General features: G+C 34.0%; 1 long non-coding RNA gene across 1 annotated transcript; it reads left to right on the top strand.

Annotated features, from left to right (window-relative positions):
• The first annotated feature begins 13325 nt into the window (after positions 1 to 13325).
• Positions 13326 to 20687, top strand: LOC125156029 (uncharacterized). Its single transcript, XR_007148442.1, has 3 exons — positions 13326 to 13414; positions 18443 to 18484; positions 20558 to 20687. It is a non-coding gene; the product is annotated as an uncharacterized LOC125156029 (long non-coding RNA).
• Positions 20688 to 21981: the final 1294 nt, after the last annotated feature.

Here is a 21981-nt window from a genome sequence, read left to right as displayed (position 1 = left end):
TTATTTCATAATTAGTCAGAATATTACTGAAATGTGTGCCAAAAACTTTTAAACACTTTTCAAAGTAACCTATAAATGAATCCCTTATTTATTTGAATATTGGTTCTATTTCTAAGGAAATTTATTTGGGTAAAAATTATTTCAAGTCTCCATAAACATTCTCCTCTGATTTCTGGTATTTAGTGTTATAATTTAGGGATTAGATTACTTCCATAGGTAATCTTTTTTTCTTCTTTTTATCTGTGTTCTTATAGATTTTTTCCCCATGTGTATAGTTGACTTTTCTTTCTGCAATAGAGTTTTTTTTTTAAAGTCTTACCTGAAGTGGGTGGTAAAATTTTTCCTGAAGTTATTTCATTCTGTATATGTTAATTTTTTTTCTGAAGAAACATTTCTCCAACAATAATTCAATGTCTTCAACAATAAATCTAATTATTTTTTATTTTTTTCTCCTGCTGAAACAACTGTAATTCTATTCTCTGTCATTCCTCTTCATTTTCTTTTCTCCCTGCTATGTAGGAAAGTATCTATAGTCAATCTTCTATATCATTATATCAATCTCTTCTTTGGGAATCCTGTTCTTTATTTTTTTGGGGGGGGGCGGTGAAAAGTTAATTTAGACATTGGATGTTTTGTTTCCTTGGTAACTTCTTTATCTTCTCCCTTTTTATCTTACCCTGTTCAATCTTGATGGTTTTCCATATCAAGGATGTCACAGAGCTTTCAAAAGTAATTTTTACAGTTTCTATAATAGCAGCTCATTTGCAGAGACATTGTCTTTTTCTGAACCTTCATCTTGCTATTTTCTTTCCTTTGATCTACATTTTTTTTTTACTCTTCTCATATTACATTTTGTAGGAGTTTTCGAGAGTTGATGTTTACCAAGAGATTTGGTGTTGGTTTGCTTTAGCACTGCTTAATTCTTGGGTGGTGGCTAAATCCTCATTTTGGACTCAGTTGAAAAGCAAGTTAATATACAGAAGTCTCAATCTATTACCAATTTTCAGCAAGTATTCTGCATAGAGCAAAACTTCTTTACTTTCTGTGCCATGTAATAGTTTAGCAATATAATACAACATAAGGAAACCTTAAAAAGCAAATAGACTCCCAAGGAAACAAATTTTATTGAAATACAGAGAGCAATAATCTACTTTAAAAATATAATATACACTACACATGAATATATGTACTTCTTTATTAGTCATTGATACCAGATCTATTGACAGCTTTCATAACTCCCATAGATTCAAAATATTAATGAGAATAAAAAATACTTTGAGACACCTGAAGTCACTGAAACATGATATCAAAATATTAATGACCTCCACTGGGGAGAAAGTCACAAGTCCTGCTAATATAACTGGCTTATTGCCTACATTAAAATTTAAAAGGAATGCATTTCCATTATAGATTAATGAAAATAAAGATTTACTTTTTCCTATCCAATTTCATACACCTCCTGAATTTGGACCCCAGGTTAGGGAACCTGCTCTACAGCTCCAGATTTGCCCTCATAGCTTACTTGAGGGGATTTGGGGCCCTAAATGTTGTGAAAGGGAAAGACTGCACCCTGCCCTTTTCAAAAACCCACATTTCTAAAGCAAACAGATAGCACTCAGGTTTTTTTGCTTGGTATAGATCCTGTGTCTCCAAGAACAGCTAGAAAATAATAACAAAAGAACAGAATATATTTCTACTGTCCATCAGGTGATAAGGGCTGTTCCTGGGTTTCTTGAAGTGTATCATACATAGATTACCTACCAATGGTGTATCTTCAAAGACTTCTGCCATCAGTATTCTCGCCTCTTTTTCTGTATAAGAACCTTGACATATTTGGAGGTAATCTGAAGGTAATAGCTACATCAGGGCTACTATCCAGATGCCAAATTAAACCAAAGGTATATAAAACTATTTTAATTTTACACACAACTACAACATAATTTTGAAGGTATAGCTTGTTTTTTGGAACACCATTCTAAATCTGTATTATATTACAGCTTCATAAGAAAAATTAAATAACTTCCATGAATAAAATGAATCAGAGCTATCCTTGAGTATAGAATCCTGAGAATACCTTTTCTCCAAAGACATTCAATTTTTTTATTTGTTGGAAATACCTTATGTCAAAATACACATTGGTAAACTGAATTTTCTTTTAAAACACACACACATGCACAGACACACATAAGCTCTGATCCTGTACTTGAACTACTCCTTGCTTTTTGAAAATCTCAACTATATGAATGAGTACATTCTTTTAGCCATACATTCTATATAAACAGATAAACAGATAATCAATATAGTTACACTTTTGAGTCTTCTCATTCTTGTTCCTATGACATTACCAAACAAGCAGTTAGTGTTGAGGAAAAGCCCCAAGGTACTTTTTTTTTTTATAATTGTAACCTTAAAATTGTGTATCTTCTAAACTGCTGCATGGCCATCAACTAAAGAAACTATCTCAGTTTCTGCCTCATTATAATGACACTCTAGCCTTGTTGATTTCCCGTCCAGCTCTGCACAGAACCAAAGAGCATAGGACTAACAACAAGTAACCATAGAAACCAAACTCCATTATGTGTTTGCACAGAATGAAAGAGGTTATACTGCCGTAGAATTTCATTTAAATGAATTTTTCTGATTGTTTTATGAGTTCAGATTCTCTAGAAAAACAAAATGTTCCTCAAGTCAATGGGTTATCTGTCAAGTGCAGGAACTGTGCTATCAGGGAAAATGATAGAATTCCATAAGACAAATAATTTCAAGGTTTTACAACAATGAAACAGGGCAAGCTATCCCAGTTGAAAATACTTGGCAAGGAGCAAAGAAAAGGCTCTCTCCTTACTACTGAGCTGGAGAAGGTAATCCTGAGAAAAGGATAACCATTCTAGAATGAAGGAAATTTTATACTCCATTACTGAATTGACTCATTAATGTGACTTTGCTACTCATTTTCAAAAGGAACTAGTAACTAAACAAAACCCACAGAGGGAATCTTTGAATGTCGAATTCCAAAATTAAATATTGCCCTGTTGTTTGTGTCCACTATAAATGTATCAAAATGGTATTTGCAAAACTAAACCAAATATATTCAGCTGAATATAACAGAAAATATTTGGGGAGGCAAAAATATTTCCGCCAAATGATTTTCTTAGTAGAGTTAGGGTAGTCAAAGCTAAGAAGGGTAGTTATTAAGGAATATTATTGGCAACTTGTAGATTCCCACATATTAATTTTTTTAAATATCTAAGGAAGAAGGTGCTATATCTCTTTCCCCTCAAAATTTTTGCTCTAAATTCCCATCTCCTTTTGATTCTTTTGGGCAAAGTTGGTCTATGTATAAATATTTCTCCACTGACATTTTTTGGTTGTTATAACCATCTTTGACAAAGAAGGTGCTATACTAAAATTACCTCTCAATTCCCACACAGAGAAATACATGAGATTAAAGGTTTGAATTATGTATTTGACAATTGTGCAACAGCCAAGAATAGAAATAAAGAGATCCATGATGGCTTCCAGAAGACCATGATGCCTCAGTTATAACACCAGGCAGCAACTACCCCATAGCTTATCAACCTATGACTATCTCAATATATTCTCTTAGAAATTGTTCAGACAGGTTTGGCTGTGAGATATAGCCAACTGGCTCTGATTACTGCATATGATTCCTTGGTATGAACTTTGAAGACCATAAAGTTCTTACCAATACGATAAGGTTGCAAGAGATAGTTTTGTTACTCTAAGCCAACTAAGATAATCAACTATCTTTGAAACACTTGCTCTATCTATTTCTGACACTATTGAAGGGATGTATAAAAGTAAGGTTCTCATCCTCAAGGATCTTAAACTGTAACTGGCTTACTGTCATACAAAAGTGAAGAGTACATGAAACTACACAAGGGGAACAGAGGAAGCAAGATAGATATAGGAATTCAGAACAGAAGACATCAGTGTAGGATAGAAAAAAACAGGACACTTGAAGAAGGAAGTAGAACTTGACATGTGTTTTAATGGATAAGTAATATTTCAAGAGGAAAAGCATGTATTATTTCCTAATATTCAAATAAAGATGTGATTTCAAAAGTATGGTTATTAAACAGTAAGGTATTCAAAAGAGCACATAAATTCAAAATGAACAGTAATGAATTTGAATTATCTCCAAGCCTGTGATATTTTACAGATGATCTAGGAAACAGGATTTCATTGAAAAAGAAACAGATGTTAAAACAATTATTTTTGTTATGATGTTTTAAAAAATGCTAGCATAACAGTTGAATACTTTAGTGTTTGGTGCCCAGATTTGTTTTCAAAAGCAAGACAATGACAAAAAGAAGTAAACATGTTAGGAAAAGTATAATTATACATTGCACTTTTTTGCTGATACTATTTTTATAAATCTTAAATTAGAAGGCCAGTTAAGTTTTCAATGCTTCTTTCAGTTTTAACCAGAAAAAGTGCAGAGCTGTTAATTTAAGCATCTTTGTTACCTTACAATTCTTGCAATAAATCGAAGAGACCTAAATTAGACACTATTGTCTTTGCACAGTAACATGGTCGCAGATTTCACAACAATTTTCATAAAATTCTTATTGAATCTCTGAATATTTTATCCCATTTAACAAACTCTTAAGAAGATTTTAAGAAATAAATCACCTCCTTTAATATACATAATACTTTCTGAAATTTGCTTCATTGGAAAATAGATTAAAAATTACTAATTAATAATTTATAATTACCCCTTAAATTTAGTCAGCATATTTCTTACTTCTTATAAAGTCGCAACCTCCATTTGACTGAATTGGCAGTGCCCGTCAACAAATTTATCAGCTCCAGGAATTATCAGAATATTGGCCCTGGGGATGAAGAATTGGTGTAATTGTTCAGGTAACCCACCATTTGCGCTCTGAATGTAGATGAAAACATCATTTTGGATTTGGATATGGCTAGGGATACTTACTGACACCTATGTCATTTTCAGATGTACTTTAAAAAAATTTTTTTAATGTTTATTTATTTTTGAGACAGAGAGAAACAGAGCATGAACAGGGGAGGGTCAGAGAGAGGGAGACACAGAATCTGAAACAGGCTCCGGGCTGTGAGCTGTCAGCACAGAGCCCGACACGCGACTCGAACTCACGGACCATGAGATCACGACCTGAGCCGAAGTCGGACGCTTAACCGACTGAGCCACCCAGGTGCCCCATCAGATGTACTTTTGAGTCCCGTTGCAGAACGATGTATTTGACATAACTTGACACAATCTCTAGTGTCTCTCTCAAGCCTTTTATTCATCACAACATGTCCTCTACTAATAACTGGTGTGGAGCAAACAAGATAACAAGTGTGGAAAAGCTCTGAGGTTGATATATCTGCCACTTCTTGTTTCCCCTATTTCCATTACATCTCTTACAACTGGAAAATTCCTCCACTTTTGTTTAAAAAGATGAAGAACTTTAAATATATAGTTTCAATAATTCTAAATCTTGATTCCCATCCCAGACAAACATTATTCCTATTCTTTGGGTACCTTGCTGCAAGGTGTTGAAGGTGTGGTACAAAGACAAGGTAACCCATGTGCTTTGTGTTTTGAGTTAAGCACATTAAAATGTATATCTACATACTTGTATTAAAATATAGCAAAAAATTAAATCACTAAAAATAAATATTTAAACTAAAACATGGCAAAAAAAAATGACAACTGATCCAGATGCTAGAAAAAAAGATCTTTTTGAAATGTTTCTTTCAAAAATTGGTTGATATTCATTGATAAGCTGCCTTTGATTCTTAAATTAATCTGAATTCATCTATCCATATTACGTTGATTTATAAGTCATCTCAAGTTTCTTTGGGAGCTCAAATTTCAAAAACTATACATAATACAAGTTTATAATTTCTAAATAAAATCTAAAAAAATAACGAGAATCATGTCAAAGATGAACTATTACTATCATGCAAGAACAATTTTTTTTAAATATGAAAACTTAAAAAAACCTTAATTCCACTTTCAACCATGACAGAACCTGCCTTGATACTAGCCTTCTTTCCATAAAAGCAAGAACACTGGAAAAGCACGGAACAACTCTTTACAGATACTGAGAAAACACACAATGCATGGCTGTGATCCTTAAGAAAAAAAAGAAGAAAACACTAAAATCTCCCACTTTTTATAGGCGGACATTTACCAAACTCTGAGCAGAGAGGAGGACCTAAGCAAGTATAGCAGTCTTGCTAGACTATGGGATACAAAGATAGCAGCTGAAGGAGACGGAGTCTGAATTCTAGCCACCTGTCCTGAGAAGCTTAGAAAGTTACGTCTCGAGGGAAAAACTGGAATATCTGATTCACTTCTCTGTGCCACCCTTCTTTCTGGGATATTCATGTTCTTCAAATCCAGGTGATGTGGCAGAACCAAACTCTATTTTTTGTCTCTTCAGATCTGAAAAATCATTTAAAGCAATGCTGACTTCTTTGCCTTGTAGGAGCTTCTCTATACCAATTTTGTCTCCTCTCCTACCGAGAATAAGCAAACATCCCCTAGTTCATAGGAGGTAAAAGAGAACCTGCAGAATGTTGAAGCCCAACTCAATTGGTTTGCCTACTCTTTGGAAACGCAGCCTCTCATCGTTGCCTTAATTTTCATTTTCCTCCTAATAGATATCAATTTTATACAATTAAGTTTCTCCCCAAAATACACTAGTAACATGTGACAGAGAAAATCCTTGAGTTGTCTGATTCTCAAATTTAAAAAATCTGAGGGTCTGGACCAAAAGAAGAGGCGGAATATCAACTTGGAGTCGAGATAACACACACACTGACAGTAACGACTAAATCCAAAGGCGGCTTCACTGAAGAGAAAGCATTTTAAGATTTAAAAAAAAATCCCATAAGAAGATCCCAAAAACGTCGTAAGTGTCATTAGCAGTTAATAAAGTTATTCACGCAGAAGTGTATACAACAGAGCACTGCACTTTTTATATTTTGTTTTCACTTTTTGGCGTGGGATGTGACACGGTATCAGCTTCATTAAACAAAATATTTGTAAAAAAACATTAAAAAAAAAAAAAGTCTGTACCTTTCATGCTACTTGAGGAGGATGAAGCGGGAGTGGGTGCACGGATGCGTCTTGCTTCCAGGGTTGATGGAGAACTCACCCTGGTTGTGGCCGATAATCTCAGACATGATTCCCATAAGGCTGAAGGTCCCTTACAGACGCCCACCAGGTTGTCGACCAAACTAAGCAGGGGGAACACGTCCCTCAGCTGCCTCCTCACCACGGGGCGCTTGCCCCTCAGCTGCCGCCACTTCTTGGCTTTGCGCAGGCGCTTTCGTAGGGAGCGCCGCGCCGGCCGCCAGGCGAGGTCCAGTCGCCGCCGCCTGAGGGCGGTACAGCTGCATCCGGGGCTCTTGGGCTTGTCCAGTAACCTATGGAGGTCGGCCCTGCCTCAGGTGAGCTCGCAGGTGTGCTTCTTCTGCTTCACTTTTGCCATGTTGTCAGGTTTGTTTTCGAATGTTAGTTTTCCTATATATATAAAGGAGGAAAGTGCATGAACGTATTCTCTATATATACTTTTAATCTTAACGAATTTATTTTTTTTAAGTTTATTTATTTATTTTTGAGAGAGAGGGCAAGCAGGGAAGGGGCAGAGATAGGGAGAGAGAGAATCCCAATCCCTGCACTGTTAGTGCAGAGCCTGAGGCAGGGCTCGAATTCACAAACTAACCAACCAACCGTGAGATCATGACCTGAACTGAGATCAAGAGTCAGAGGCTTACCCGACTGAGCCACCCAGGAGCCCTTTCAATGTTTTTATTTATTTTTGAGAGAGAGAGAACGAGCAGGGAAACGGCAGAGAGAGAGATAGAGGATCCGAAGCGGTCTCTGCACTGACAGCAGGTGAATGTATTATTTTTACATTCAAAAAGTCAACTATGATCGATCAAACTCTAAACTAGCTCTAGCCAATAGAAATATAACACATCTATGTAATTTTCAAACTTTTAGTAGACAAATTTTAAAGAAACGGGTGAAATTAATTTTAATAATGTATTTTATTTAACCCAACATATCCAAAATATTATCATTTACACAATATAAAATGATTAATGAGACATTATTAATCAAATACATCTGTCATGTTCTCTACAACACAGTAATGTTGATGCAGTGGTTAAAGTGAAATGTAGTCCCATTAAAGCAATACTTAATAAGGGAAAGTTTTTTAGAGTGGTTTAGTTTTTCAATTGAAGTTAGAACTAAATAAAATTTAAACTTCAGTTCCTTCAGTGTATTACTCGCATTGGAAGTGCTTCATGGCTGCATGTGATCAGGAGCTACCATCCTGAACAACACAGTTCTAACCTCCCTTGATGATGGAAATTAGTGATTTTCAACAGTCAGTATGTCACTTTTCGAGACGTGTCTATCAGAGAAACGTCTCCCTCAACAGAGAGACACTGTTGAGAACCACTAGTCAAAATGAATTTTCAGTTGGATATCAGAAATTTTTATTAATTTTCAAAACAATAAATAAGTTAATTAAAATAATTAGGAATAATTCTGCAAATCTTAAAGTCAATTCTCTTGTCATTCTGCCAAATATCAGTACTTCAAAAACCTTTGAGTTTAAAAACCCTATTTTATTTAAAAACATTTACCTTGTACACACTTTGGGTTTCATATTCTCACTATACCAATTATTGAATTTCATCAAGACCCCAGAACATTGGCCATTTCATCTATTCTGGATGATCAGCCTCCTAGTGACTGCATTTTTATCCTTGTTTGAACCAGACTCTGGTCCATTACTTTTAAGTACTCTCTACCTACAACCCGCACACCACTTTGTTATCTTATCCTTCTATTACACTGGATCCATATATTACCACCAGAAAATCACTCCATGCATTTGCTTTCTCTGCTTCTATATGCACACTATTAAGCACTGCTGGGAAAAATTGCATCTCTGTGCCAAAACAAGTCTCTGTTCATGTTCAGTCAATGATCCTTCTATTTGTTCTCATCTGTAAATTCTATCGGCCCTTCCACATCGCAGGGTTTTCATCCCTTTAACATCTTCCTCTTTCTCCACTCCATCCCCACACTCATGCACACCTCCATGCCCTTCCTTGACAGAGAAAATGTATCTCCTTAAATTACAGCAAATTTAGAAACCCAGTAGCAGAGAAATTCCAACCTCTTACCTTTACCCACAAATGAATTTATCTTCATATACGTCTTTACCTCCTTTTAGATCTCATTGAAAGAAGTGCCAAGTTATCTGTTCAAAGTTTACTTTGAACTTCAATAAAACTCTTAACCCTTTCAGAGACCTTTTTCCTAAGTATCTTATCCCTTTCGTTTTCTTACCTTCAAATCATCTCTGCTGTGTTCAACAAAACAAAACATAACAAAAATTCCCATTTTTATGTGTATATTATCCTTTCTCCTTTTCTTCACAATTGGGCCCCAAGGGGGGGGAAACATATTCTCCCTGTATTGTATGACTCTCTTTATCTCCTCTTGATTCCTAGCTACCTTTCCACCTAGCTTATATCCCCACAACTCCACTGAATCTGCTCTCAGTGAGGTCAAGGTTATTGTCCCTTGTGCCAGATGCATCACACACTTCTAAGTACTTACTCCACCTGACCTGTCTGTGCCATCCGATTAACTCCTCATTTCTCCTTTGGCCTTCCTGACACTGCTTTTTGCTAGATTTTTCTCAAATATCCTGGCCACTTCTTTTCAGTCTTTGGTATTAAATCTTCTTATGATTTCATATTTTAAAAGTTATGAATTTTATTAATATAAATTTTAAATAACACCCTCAATAGTATAATATGAAAAGAGAACATGGTGGTTTTCTTCTCAAAATCATTCAGCCTATTGACTCGATGAAGAAAATTCACCAAGCCAAATGAACTGATTTGCTTTACCAAGAGCTTATACTCTTGGAAATAAAAACTCTATTCTTCAAATGTGTCCTGAGAGAAAGTTATGTAAAAATCTTAATAGCGATATAATCAGACTATTACTACACAATTGCACCATAAAGAATACCAGTCATGGATATAATCATAGAAAATTGCCAGACAATTGCAACATTAAAATGCATCAATCATAGATACAATCACACAAATGACTACAATCAGTAGTAAAACTTAAAGCAATTACAACTTTTTAAGGAATTATTGTGTGGGAAAATTATTTAAATAGCAATACCATGTTTCCAACTTTTAAATAAATGCAAAAGAATGTCTCTGATACATGAATGCATCACCAACAGAAGGGCACTTCTGTGGTAACCTCCAATTTCTTTCAAATGTCCTGGCCACTTAAGTATCAATGTATCTAAATGTCAAATCTCAATTTCAAAGAAAAGATAGATGCTAAAATGTAAGAAATAATGTACGTTGGTATTAAACAACTGTAATTGTGTCCTATAAAAAATGATTTGTAAATTCATTCAGGAGATGCCATCAAAATTATAAGTCATTTAAATTAGTTTTCTAAAAGTGACTTTCTAACTGTTGCAAATAGATACGAGAAATTAATAATACTGTATAAAAAGGAAAAATGTAACTTAAGAGAAAATTAAATGACCAGAAGCTTATAAAGGGGGGGGGGGGAAGTATGCAAATCACCCTATCTATTCACATTTTAGATGTCTTAAATATTTTTCCTTTTAATTTATTTGTTTGCTGCTTTTGGTCCTCTTCATTCCTACTGACAGAAGTATAACAAACTTAGATATGTTTGATTTGAGCCTCCTTGGTTAAATGAAAATTCTATTCTGTTGAAATTACCCAGTGCAAAGTTGCTATGAACCTATTCTAGCCAGATAGTAGGTCAGTGTGAGAGCCATTCACTTGTTTTAATGTAAATATGGAAAATTTAAATAAATGTAAAGAATCCAAAATTCCTTACTGATGGAGTAATTTTCCCTAAATATATCTGAGTTCTTTACCCAAGAGGAAAGGAGAGTTGTATGTGACTATGCAGGGCAGAAAAAGCCACAACAGAATTGTCACATCTTACAAGCTTAAGACTACCAGGACCAGAGGATCACCAGGAAGTGGAATTTATGGCCAGAAAGTCTCATGAAAGGTTGCAAATAGATACAACTTAGATCAAGATAATTCATGATATCAGTCCTGCATCAAGCAATAAGCTAAAAATGTGTATTTCCTTCCCTTTCATATGTCTCCTGCTTTGAATGAATCCCTGTTCCCACAGACTAAATAGAAACTTACTTTTATTGTCAATTCAGCTACTTTGATAGCTAAATGGGCTTTCTTGATCCACCTTGAGAAAATACTATTATGTAAGTAAATAAGCATGTAAATAATATATAGCATATAAGAAAATACAGAATTCGTTTCAAATGGGCAAATTACTAGTAAATCCTTGTTTTAAATTCTACACTATCAGAAAGAAATTCCCTTAGCTATGGTTTTTATTTCAAAAGAAAATATATTAGACAGATAAACTGGGATATCTTGCTTTGGAAAATTAAATATAAAGCCTTATACACTGAAAAATGAGATATTAAAAAAGACCTAACATTGGAACCTGGAAACATAAATGCGTCAAAGGACTTCAGATGAAAAAGGCAATTTCACTCACTTCCCTCCTCTCCTGAATATAAGTGCTATCATTTATTTAATGCCACTAAACTAGCTTGTCAGTTTTTTCTTGTTACTTTATATTGGCAAACATAATAATGTACCCAATTCTTTATGGAGTTTTGTTTATGTGCCAGGCACTTTACCAAATGCTTTGCATATGTTACCTCATTTAATCCTTCCAGCAACCCCTTTGAGAATTCATCATTTTCCCTATTTTACAGATTAGGAAATTGCAGCTTGGAGAAGATGAGTAAAACTAATTGTCAGAAAAGGTAGAAAGCAAATCTAAATCTGTCTGACTCTGAAGCCTGAATTCTTAACCTGTACAGTAGATGTCCTTCATGAATGACTAAGTTATATCAGCTTAGTTACTGGGAAAAAGTAATTCAACTTTCAAAAGAATATTGCAATGTAATTAAATATAGGAATTTATAATAATTTGAAAGCATTAATAATCCAAAATTGAGGGTTTTACAAAATAACTGGCAAATTCTCTTCAAAAATGTCAAAGTTATGAAATGCAAAGAAATTCTAAGGAAGTCCACGTTAAAAAAAGTAATAAAAAAATGTTAGGATGTCCTTGGAACCACAGTAGAGGGGACAGCCATCTTGCCAGCGCAACCCAACAAAAAGCCCCTAGTAGCGTTCCAGAAGGAATTGGAGGTCAACCAATCACCAAGCGACAGCACGACCTGACGCAAAAAAGGCCCACCCGGACCTAAACCGGAACCACAGCAGCTTAAAAACCCCACCCCACCACACCTGGGTGCGACTTCCTCCCTGACACTCTCTCTCTCTCTCTCTCTCTCTCTCTCTCTCTCTCTCTCTCTTCTCTCTCTCCCTGAGTCACGGAACCTCGCCCGAGACCTTAGTTCCCAGATAAATCCTTGGCTGCTAAAATTTTTTAGCCTCTGACTCCTATCTTTACCCTGCCTTATGCCTGACCTGAAAGAAAGAAAGAGAGAAAGAGAGAGAAAGAGAGAGCGAGAGAAAGAAAGAAAGAAAGAAAGAAAGAAAGAAAGAAAGAAAGAAAGATGGATGGATGACAACTTCAGGAGTTATCCTGGAATGGATTTGTGACAGAGGGAGAAAAAAGTACCTATTAAGAACACTGTTAGGACAATGGAAGAAATTTAAATATGGACTGTGGATTAGATAGTAGTCTTATGTCAATGTTAAGATTTGTTTTTTGTAATTGTCCTGTAATGTATAGGAGTATTGCAACTCTAAGTTTGAAATTATTCCCAATTATATCAAAATTAAAAGTGGCTGATAAATAAAAGTAACCAAAGTAAGGCAAATAGGAAGAAAACAATAGAATGATTGATAAAACTTTATAATTTTTATATTCTGATAATTATATACACTAGGTGATTAAGGAAGAAAATTAGTAAGTATTTTACTATTTGATAAAAGAATAGTATGGATTCCTTGTAGCATATCTCCAGGGGCATCATAGTTGATTAGTATTATTTTTTTTTTTTAAATTAAAGAGAATCTCTTAGGGTCTTGCATAAGAAGATTTGGCTAATACTTTAAGAGTTTATTAACTTATGCTCAAACTAATCTTGAATTACAATATAAATCCTTTGAAAGAATATTGATAGTCATGTAAATTCTGTATAAATTCATTGCCACTGTATTTTAAATATTCTCCCTTGATATCCTTAATCCCCGTGTATTATAGACCAATGCTGATGTCTTAACAAGAATGGAAAGAATACTGATTGTTAGTGGTTTTGAATGATACCTAGCTTCAAGCAAAGGTGCAAGATGAGAAAAGGTAGGAAAGCTAAAACTAAAGACTATTTTCCAAAATGATAAAAAATATACAAATATAAAATTATAAATGTACCTCAATCTGTTGCTAGTAAAGTACATCTAAGGATATTCAGTATCGTATCTTTTTAATTGTGGGATGAATATGAAATTATTTTCAGTTAAAAGAAAAAAGTGACATGAATCCCCTGTTGGTAATGTACTTTAAATATTTCTATTTGGGAAACTTAGAAAACAATTAGACTGTGTAATCATATCTGAATTTAGTAGAGGATCTGAGTTTAGTAGGAGGTAATTTATAAAAGTTCACATACTAGACTACTTGCTCTAAAGTTATCTTTTAGGGGCTCCTGGGTGGCTCAGTTGATTAAGTGCCCAACTTTGGCTCAGGCCATGATCTCACAGTTTGTGGGTTCAAGTGCCGCGTCAGGCTCTGTGCTGACAGTTTGGAGCCTGGAGCCTGCTTCGGGTTCTGTGTTTGCCTCTCACTCTGCCTCTCCCCAATTCATGCTCTGTCTCTCTTTCTCTCTCTCTCTCAAAAATAAATAAACATTAAAAAAAACTTTTTGGGAGGCACCTGAATGGCTCAGTCGGTTGAGTGCCTGACTTTGGCTCAGGTCATGATCTCGTGGTTTGTGGGTTCAAGCCCTGCATCAGGCTCTGTGCTGATAGCTCTAGAGCCTGCTTCAGATTCTGTCTCCTTCTCTTTCTGCCCTCCCCCTACTCGTGTTCTGTCTCTCTCTCTCTCAAAAATAAATAAACATTAAAAAAAATTTAAAAAACATTTTTTTAAATACTTATCTTTTAAAACAGTTTTGAGTAGATTTTGACTATATCTTTAAAAAAGATATGAAGCAAATATGTCAAAATGTCTGGTATATCTGGGTGCGAAAATAGAAATGTCTATTTTCATTAGGTTGGGTTTCTTTTAAAATTAAAAATTGTTTTGGGGCGCGTGGGTGGCTCAGTCAGTTGAGCCTCTGACTTTGGCTCTGGTCATGATCTCACAGTTGTGAGTTCGAGCCCCACATTGGACTCTTTGCTGACAGCTCGGAGCCTGGAGCCTGCTTCAAATTCTGTGTCTCCCTCTCTCTCTCTGCCCCTTCCCCGCTGACACTCTGTCTCTCTCTCTCAAAAAATAAATAAACATTAAAAAAAACTTAAAAAAATTAAAAATTGTTTAATTTCAAATAATAGTTTCTTAGAAGAGTATCACTGGAAAATGAGCTGGTATTAGGAGAAAAGCAAAAAGTGATTATCTATTCCCAATCCTTGTTTTAATTTCCTATAAAATGCTGGTATTTGTGAAATCAGGAATCCAAGGATCAGTCAGGACCTTCAATTATCTATGTAATATTTTAACCTTCCTAGACTTGCAAATCTACAAAATTATGATATCTTAGATTCCTTTTAACACTGAAATTGATTCTCACACATACCATAGAAACATTAGCAAGAGAACATGGTTAAAGATAGGATTGTTGGATTGGTATCAGCAGAAATTTGCCGAAACTAACTTAAGTCAAAATAAAATGGAGAGACAGGAAAAGCAGAAAGTTTCAGCATCATTAAGTGAATTGTAACCAGGACCTACCTGAAGAGCAAAGACCACACTAAGCCTTCCCCCCACCCTCTCTTTTAGACTATATACTTTCATCTTTTCTTCTCTGTGTATGTCTACTTCATTTTTATCTTTCTCAGCAGACTGCCTTTCTCTTCTTTTTCATCTACCTGACCAAATACGGCCTCTACAACTTCATCCTAACATTAATCATTGATTGAATAGCCAAGTATACAATCATATCAGGAATAGCAAGTCTTGTCTGACCATCTATTACAATGCAATTATGGTCTCTTGGGCCATGGCCCAGTCATCAAGGCTGTGGAAGCACAATTTCTAATTGCCAGATTCTCCCAAAAAGAAGTCCAGAGTTTGGGAGAAAATAAGGCTCAATTCCCTTGCCTCTTCATATGTGATTCCCAATAAATAAGGATACAATTAAATGATTTTTAATATTTCCTTGGACACTATGATTTGTAAGGGAAAAATTTGCATGAGCTTTGTAAGTTTGTAGACTCAGAGGATCACCATTAACTGATGATTGATATTAACTATCCACAGATACAAGATCCTAAAATTGAGGAGTTGAGCTTTTAGAAATAAGTAAAGGGCTAAATTCTCTATGCTGTAAATTTCTTCTCAAAGACTCTCTGCAGGTATTCTCATCTAAAGAGAAAAATCATTAAGACCTCTGCTGAATGTTCTGAGAATATTATCTTTCAGATACTTGTTCTAAGATTACTCTATGATTCTTATATTATTCTAAGATATTTTCAAGGTTGTTATCCTTCAGATTCCTAGATTGTTCTTGTTTATTATTTTATCTGCAATTAAATGCACTTAAGTTTTAGTTTTAGAATTTATTATGCCTATTAAACCATATCAGAAACTGTTGGTGCCTTAATCAACAATCATCTCATACCCTTTCTTCCTTTAAAAAAGAACAGAGTTTAAATATCTGATGCTTCAGGGCAAGAAAATATTGATTTATCTAAAATAAATCTTGATAAAATTACATATGATCTTATTAAATTTGGACAAGGACATGAAGGAAAAACAGTAGGTTTGGGGCAGAGAGAAAAATGTAAAGGACCTGAGAAAGTTTACCTCACTCTAAAAATAGGACACAAGAAAAGGACATTCTTCTGGCCTTGATCATTTCTTACCTAGAAATATTCTCCAAGTGTGTTTAGACTATGAAGGGGTAAATCCGAAAACAAAATTCAATATGGAAATGTGAAGTTTAAAATAACCTGTGCCTTTGAGAATAATAAGTCATGGGAGTAACCCAATTTAGCCTTTTTGTAGTGAGAGATAGCAAATCTAACTCATGTTTAACCCAGCCTAAGTTGTGTTATCTGTTATTTGAGCCTCATCATTCTATCAATTTTACCGAAGTAGTATTCTTAGTAGTTTTTGCTTATTTGTTTCTTGTACAATATTTTATTTTATTCCATTAATTTTATATCACAACTTCTGGAGGAGTAAAGTGAATGGGAAAGATGGAGGCACACATTGGAGACTCCATTGTGAAGGGCAAGAATGTAGAAAATTTGTTTTTCTAAAGAAAGAAAAAAAAAGAGATGACAGAGTCAGAAGTCAAATCAAAACCTTTTTCCTTGAAATTAGCGCTATCCATTAAATAAACTGTACTTCAATATATTAATAGAAAAGAGAATAATGCCTCAGTGCCAATCCAGAGTAATTTTTTAAAAACATTGAATCAACAGAAAATTGTAGATTTACTTCCATACAGAGCCAATATAAAAAGACAATAAACAAGGAGAATCAGAACATCTCAGATTATAAAAATTCTCTCTAAAAAAGTCAATAAGCAACTTAATTAATTTACTAATTAGTTGAAGTAAAACCTCAACACTCCAAACTCACCTAAACAACCTTAAGTAAATGCTTTAAAAAACTTGAATTATGAATTCTGAAATTCAGAACAGAAATGGACACCTAGGTTAATTCACTAAGAAAATATTTTTAATATTAGGATAAATATTAACATGTCAGGATGTGAAATGAGACTTGATCAAGCTTGGGCAATAAATTAAAGAAAAAGACAAAATCATCTTAAAATACAAACTAAATTATATAGTCACCAAGAGAGAAAAGCTTAAACTCCAAAGTTAATAAGGAACATTTAGGGAAGTCATGATAATAACTAAGAGAAAGATCAGAATAATGAAAGAAACATGTTCAGAGAGAAATTGATGAAATAGAAAGAGAGGCAAAAAAAGATAAAAGATAGGCACAATTGGAGATGATAAAGAATAAAATGAAGTAATTGAAAATGTTTTAAACCATAATTCAAAAATTGAATCTATCACCAGGTATCTAAAAAAAAATCTGCCCTTTAATGTTTAACTCCAATATCTTTCTTTAAAAATAAAGAAAATTATCCTCAGAAAATTCATGCAAAAAGACCGTCTGAAGTCAGTGAGGGAAATTCCGATGACATGAGAATTTTAGAGAAAGATATCTAAACCAAGACAAAGGCAGGACAGGTTACGTTTCATAACTCAAGGAAAGAAGTGTGAGCCAAAGGCTTTAAATCCAGCAAAAGTGTTTTTAAAGTGTCAAGTCTATACAAAACTGTGTAATCATGGGGTGCCTGGGTGGCTCAGTCAGTTGAGGGTCCGCTTTCAGCTCAGGTCATAATCTCGTGGTTTGTAGATTTGAGACCTGTGTTGGGCTCTGTGCTCACAGCTCAGAGCCTGGAGCCTGCTTCAGATTCTTTGTCTCCATCTCTCTCTGCCCCTCCCCCACTCATGCTCTGTCTGTCTCTATCAAAAAATAAATCAGCATTAAAAACATTTTTGTTTTAAAAAGAAAGAAAGAAAACTGTGTAATCATAAAAGAACTCCAGGAATACTCTATGAGCCTTCCTACACAATCCTTTACCAGTTCACTACAGTCAAGAGATGATTGGAGCAAAATAAGTCAGTCACAGAAAAACAAATACCATATGACTTCACTTATATGTGGAATTTAAGAAACAAAACAAATGAGCAAAAGAAAAAAAAGAAAAAGAGAGAGGGAGGCAAACCAAGAAATATACTCTTAACTATATACAAAACAAACTGATGTTACCAGAGGAGAGGTGGGTAGAGGGATGGGAATGGGTGATGGGGATTAAGGGTGCACTTGCTGTGATGAGTACTAGGTATTGTATGGAAGTGTCAAATCACTACATTTGAACTATAGTACACCTGGAACTAATAACACTGTATGTTAGCCAACTGAAATTTAAATAAAAACTTAAAAAAAATAAAATTAGTGATAAAAAAGGGCTGAATTAAAGCACCTTTTAAATGTGAATTGTTATCTTTTAAGAAATCATTGCATAGGAAAAAATTAAACTGTAACATCTTTGAAAGAATGTATGAAACATTGTTAGGGATATTTATTTTTGATTATAATTATTATTATTGAATTGTTATTCTTATTTTTTGTTGTGGGCAGAGGCTGTGGTGAGAAAAGATTGTAACAGGACCTACTTAAAAGGTAATGGAAAAAATCATCTATTATTATACAGTAGTCTTACTCCTTGAAACATGTAACCCCATTATACTAATGAAATAATGATAACATTTCATATAGTAGACTCTTTTGCTGCGAAAAAAATGATTGAAGAAGCTTTAGCAAAAGGGCTGATTTTGAGCTCTAAATATATTTAGTTGTAGATCTAAGATTAAAACAAATTGGAATAGTTGAAGAACAAGGTAAGAACAAAGATAAAATAGCCATTGAAACAGAAGGATTTAGTAATGTTATAAAAACCCTTTACACAACCTTATGCAAATAAATGCCCAAACTTTGATGAAACAAATAACATCTCAGCAATATATAATTTATCACACTTGATAATAATAGAAAGATTAAACAGATAATTTCCATAAAATCAGACAGGGAGAAAGAGAAAGACACAGGGAAAGACAGAGACAGAGTAGAAGAAGAAGCAGAGATACAGAAAAAGTGAGAATTATTAAAGAACTACCCTTGGAAAAAGTTACTAGGTCCAAATGATTCTATACAAAATAATATTACATTAAGAAAATAATATATTATGATTAATTAAAGTTTAATAATTGTGAAGATAAAAAATGTTTTATGATACTATATTGATATAAAAAGATATATAACTATCTCTATAGATTAAAGCCTGTGATAAAATTCAACATCCATTCTTGAATAAAATTTACTCAATATTATAGAAATATATACATGTACATATAATACTGTATACTCAGCCCTAAAGCCAGCATCTTAATGTGGAAGAAATAGAGGCATGACTATCAAATTCAAGAACAAGGCAAGAATACTATCTATTTCCCCTCTTACTTCACAATATATTGCAAGTATTGACCATGAAATTAGATGAGAAGAAATAATTAAGACCCATAAGAATCGGAAAAGAAAAAGTCTAAAAAAATAAACTCCAAATGGATCAGTGATATAAATATAGAAAATCCATACAATTACTAGAGAAAAAACACAAGTGTATTCTTTATAAGCTATACTTTTTTAAATGTCTAAGTATAACTCAAAATTTCAAAACAATAAAAGGAAATACTGAAAAAAATTCTGCATGCTGTACCCCAATGCCCCCCCCAAAAAAACCACTGAAACAAAACAGATATCATAGAAGGGAAAATACTTGCCATATATATCACAGCTAAAAGGTGATCATTCAGGGGAAAATAATAAAAATAAAAACAAGAGCAAAGAAGTATTTTTTAAAAATTTTTAAATATTTATTTTTGAGAGACAGAGCATGAGCAGGGGAGGGGCAGAGAGAGAGGGAGACACAGAATCTGAAGAAGGCTCCAGGTTCTGAGATGTCAGCACAGAGCCTGACACAGGACTTGAACCCATCAACTGGGATATTATGACCTGAGCTGAAGTAGGACACTTAACTGACTGAGCCACCCAGACGCCCCAAGTGCAAAAAATATAAATAGCTTACAAAAAGAGACATAAGAGACATACAAGTGACCTTTAAACATACAAAAAGATATTTAATCATTCATGATTTTTGTTAGTTTCAGAGAGAGAGAGAGAGAGCGCGCGCGCGTGTGTGAGTGCAGGCAGGGGAGGGGCAAGGGAAAGGGAGAGAGAGAATCCCAAGCAGGCTCCATGCCTAGCACAGAGTTGCAAGATAACCTGAGTTGAAACACAAAAGTTTGAAAACACACTCTGTTTGAAGGCTGTAGGAAATAAATACTTTCATGTATTACTGGTGTGAGTACAAAATAGATCTAGCTCTATGGGAAGACTTTGGCAGTATCCAAAAAAACTTCCTACATGTTTACCCTTTCTCATAAAGAATTCACTTTAGGAATTTACCCTTAAGAAACACAAAAATACAACTTAAAAACATAACTCATAAATAGGAGATTGATTCTGCAGCTTTAAACAAAACTATGAAAAAAGTTTCTATGAACTCATGTTGTGATTTTCAGTATAGGCTCTTTTGTGAGAAATTAAGTTCCATAAAGTATAATGTACTACTTTTTTGGATAAAAAAGAAGAGTAGAAATATTTAATAAGTAATGCCTTAATTAAAAAAAAATACAGGAAGTGAAAACCTGAAGCCAGTGAAATTAACTTCCTGCCAATGTGGGGGACAATGGCAGCATGGAAATGGATACAAAGAAAGAACTTGTCACTTGGAGAAATCCTGATTGCAAGGCTAAGGCAGGAAAAGTATAAGGTAAGACTAGATGGTCTCCTTGTTTACAGAGAGTAAGAAATTTCTTTAGAAAATCATGGGAATATGTCTAAAAGATCCTGAAGCCAGCTTGAATAGGCTCCCACTGGCCAAATGTGGAACTGTTTGGGTATCAATATGAATAAGAACATGATTCACTGAAATGAGAAAGGAACCTAAAGTCTATATTGTTGTTAAATAATAACAATTACAAAGTGAAGAGAAGGGAAAGCTCTTCCTTATGGACTAATATCAATTAACAAATGCTGAAAAAATTATAGAACTTAAAATGTATTCTTTTTCACCTATCAAAATAATAACAGAACTAACGGGTGCTGATTATGTTAGTGAATATATGCAGAACATGATATTCATACCCTCATAAAGTTGTTCCCTACAGATTACTTATTAAAAAGAACTTGTGGGGGTGCCTGGGTGGCTCAGTTGGTAAAGTGTCCTGCTTCAGCTCAGGTCATGATCTCACAGTTGATGAGTTTGAGCCCTGCATCCAGCTCTCTGCTGTCTGCACAGAGCCCACTTCAGATCCTAGGAAAAAAATTCACATTGAACTGCATTCCTCCAGTTTAGAACCATTTGAGCTTCATTGTCTAAGATACTGCTAAGATGCTGTCAAGATGGTGTCTCTCTTACTTCAACTAGTTGTAATAAATTTAGCTTTCATATAAATTAATAATTAACAAAGCTTTGCTTTATTAACAGACTAAAGGGAATTTAGTTGTTAAACTAAACACAATGTGTTTAACTAAATACAATGTGTTATTCTTAATATACTCTGGATTAAAACATCTATTAAGGATTTTATTTGGACAATTGGAGGAATTTTAATATGGACTATATATTAAATAATTGTATTTTTCAGTGTTAAATTTCCTGATTGTGATAATTTTATTAGAGTAAAGTGGGAGAATATCCTCATTTTTTGAAGGTACATTCTCAAATATTTGAGAAAACAAAGCAAATGTGATTAAATGTTATCCTTTGGTGAATGTGCTATTCTTATAACTCTTAAATCGATTTGAATTTTTCAAAATAAAAAATTGTGAAAAGTGATGCAAAAAACTTGATAGTGATATGAATATAACTGTACTTTAAAATTCTGGTTTTAAAATTCCTTAATTAGAAGATTTCTAACATTTGAGTTCTTTTGTTTTTATTCTTTTGTTTTTAAACTTTATTTCTATATTAGTTGGCAAATTTAAATGATTTTTCTTATTTTTCAAAATTTATGTTAAAACTGGCATCTCAACTTAAAAGTGATTCTTAAGTAGTC

This window comes from Prionailurus viverrinus, chromosome F2, assembly GCF_022837055.1.
Source record: "Prionailurus viverrinus isolate Anna chromosome F2, UM_Priviv_1.0, whole genome shotgun sequence".
Classification (NCBI taxonomy): domain Eukaryota; kingdom Metazoa; phylum Chordata; class Mammalia; order Carnivora; family Felidae; genus Prionailurus; species Prionailurus viverrinus.
Note: the sequence above shows the minus strand (reverse complement) of the source record. Positions and strands in the feature narration are given on the sequence as shown.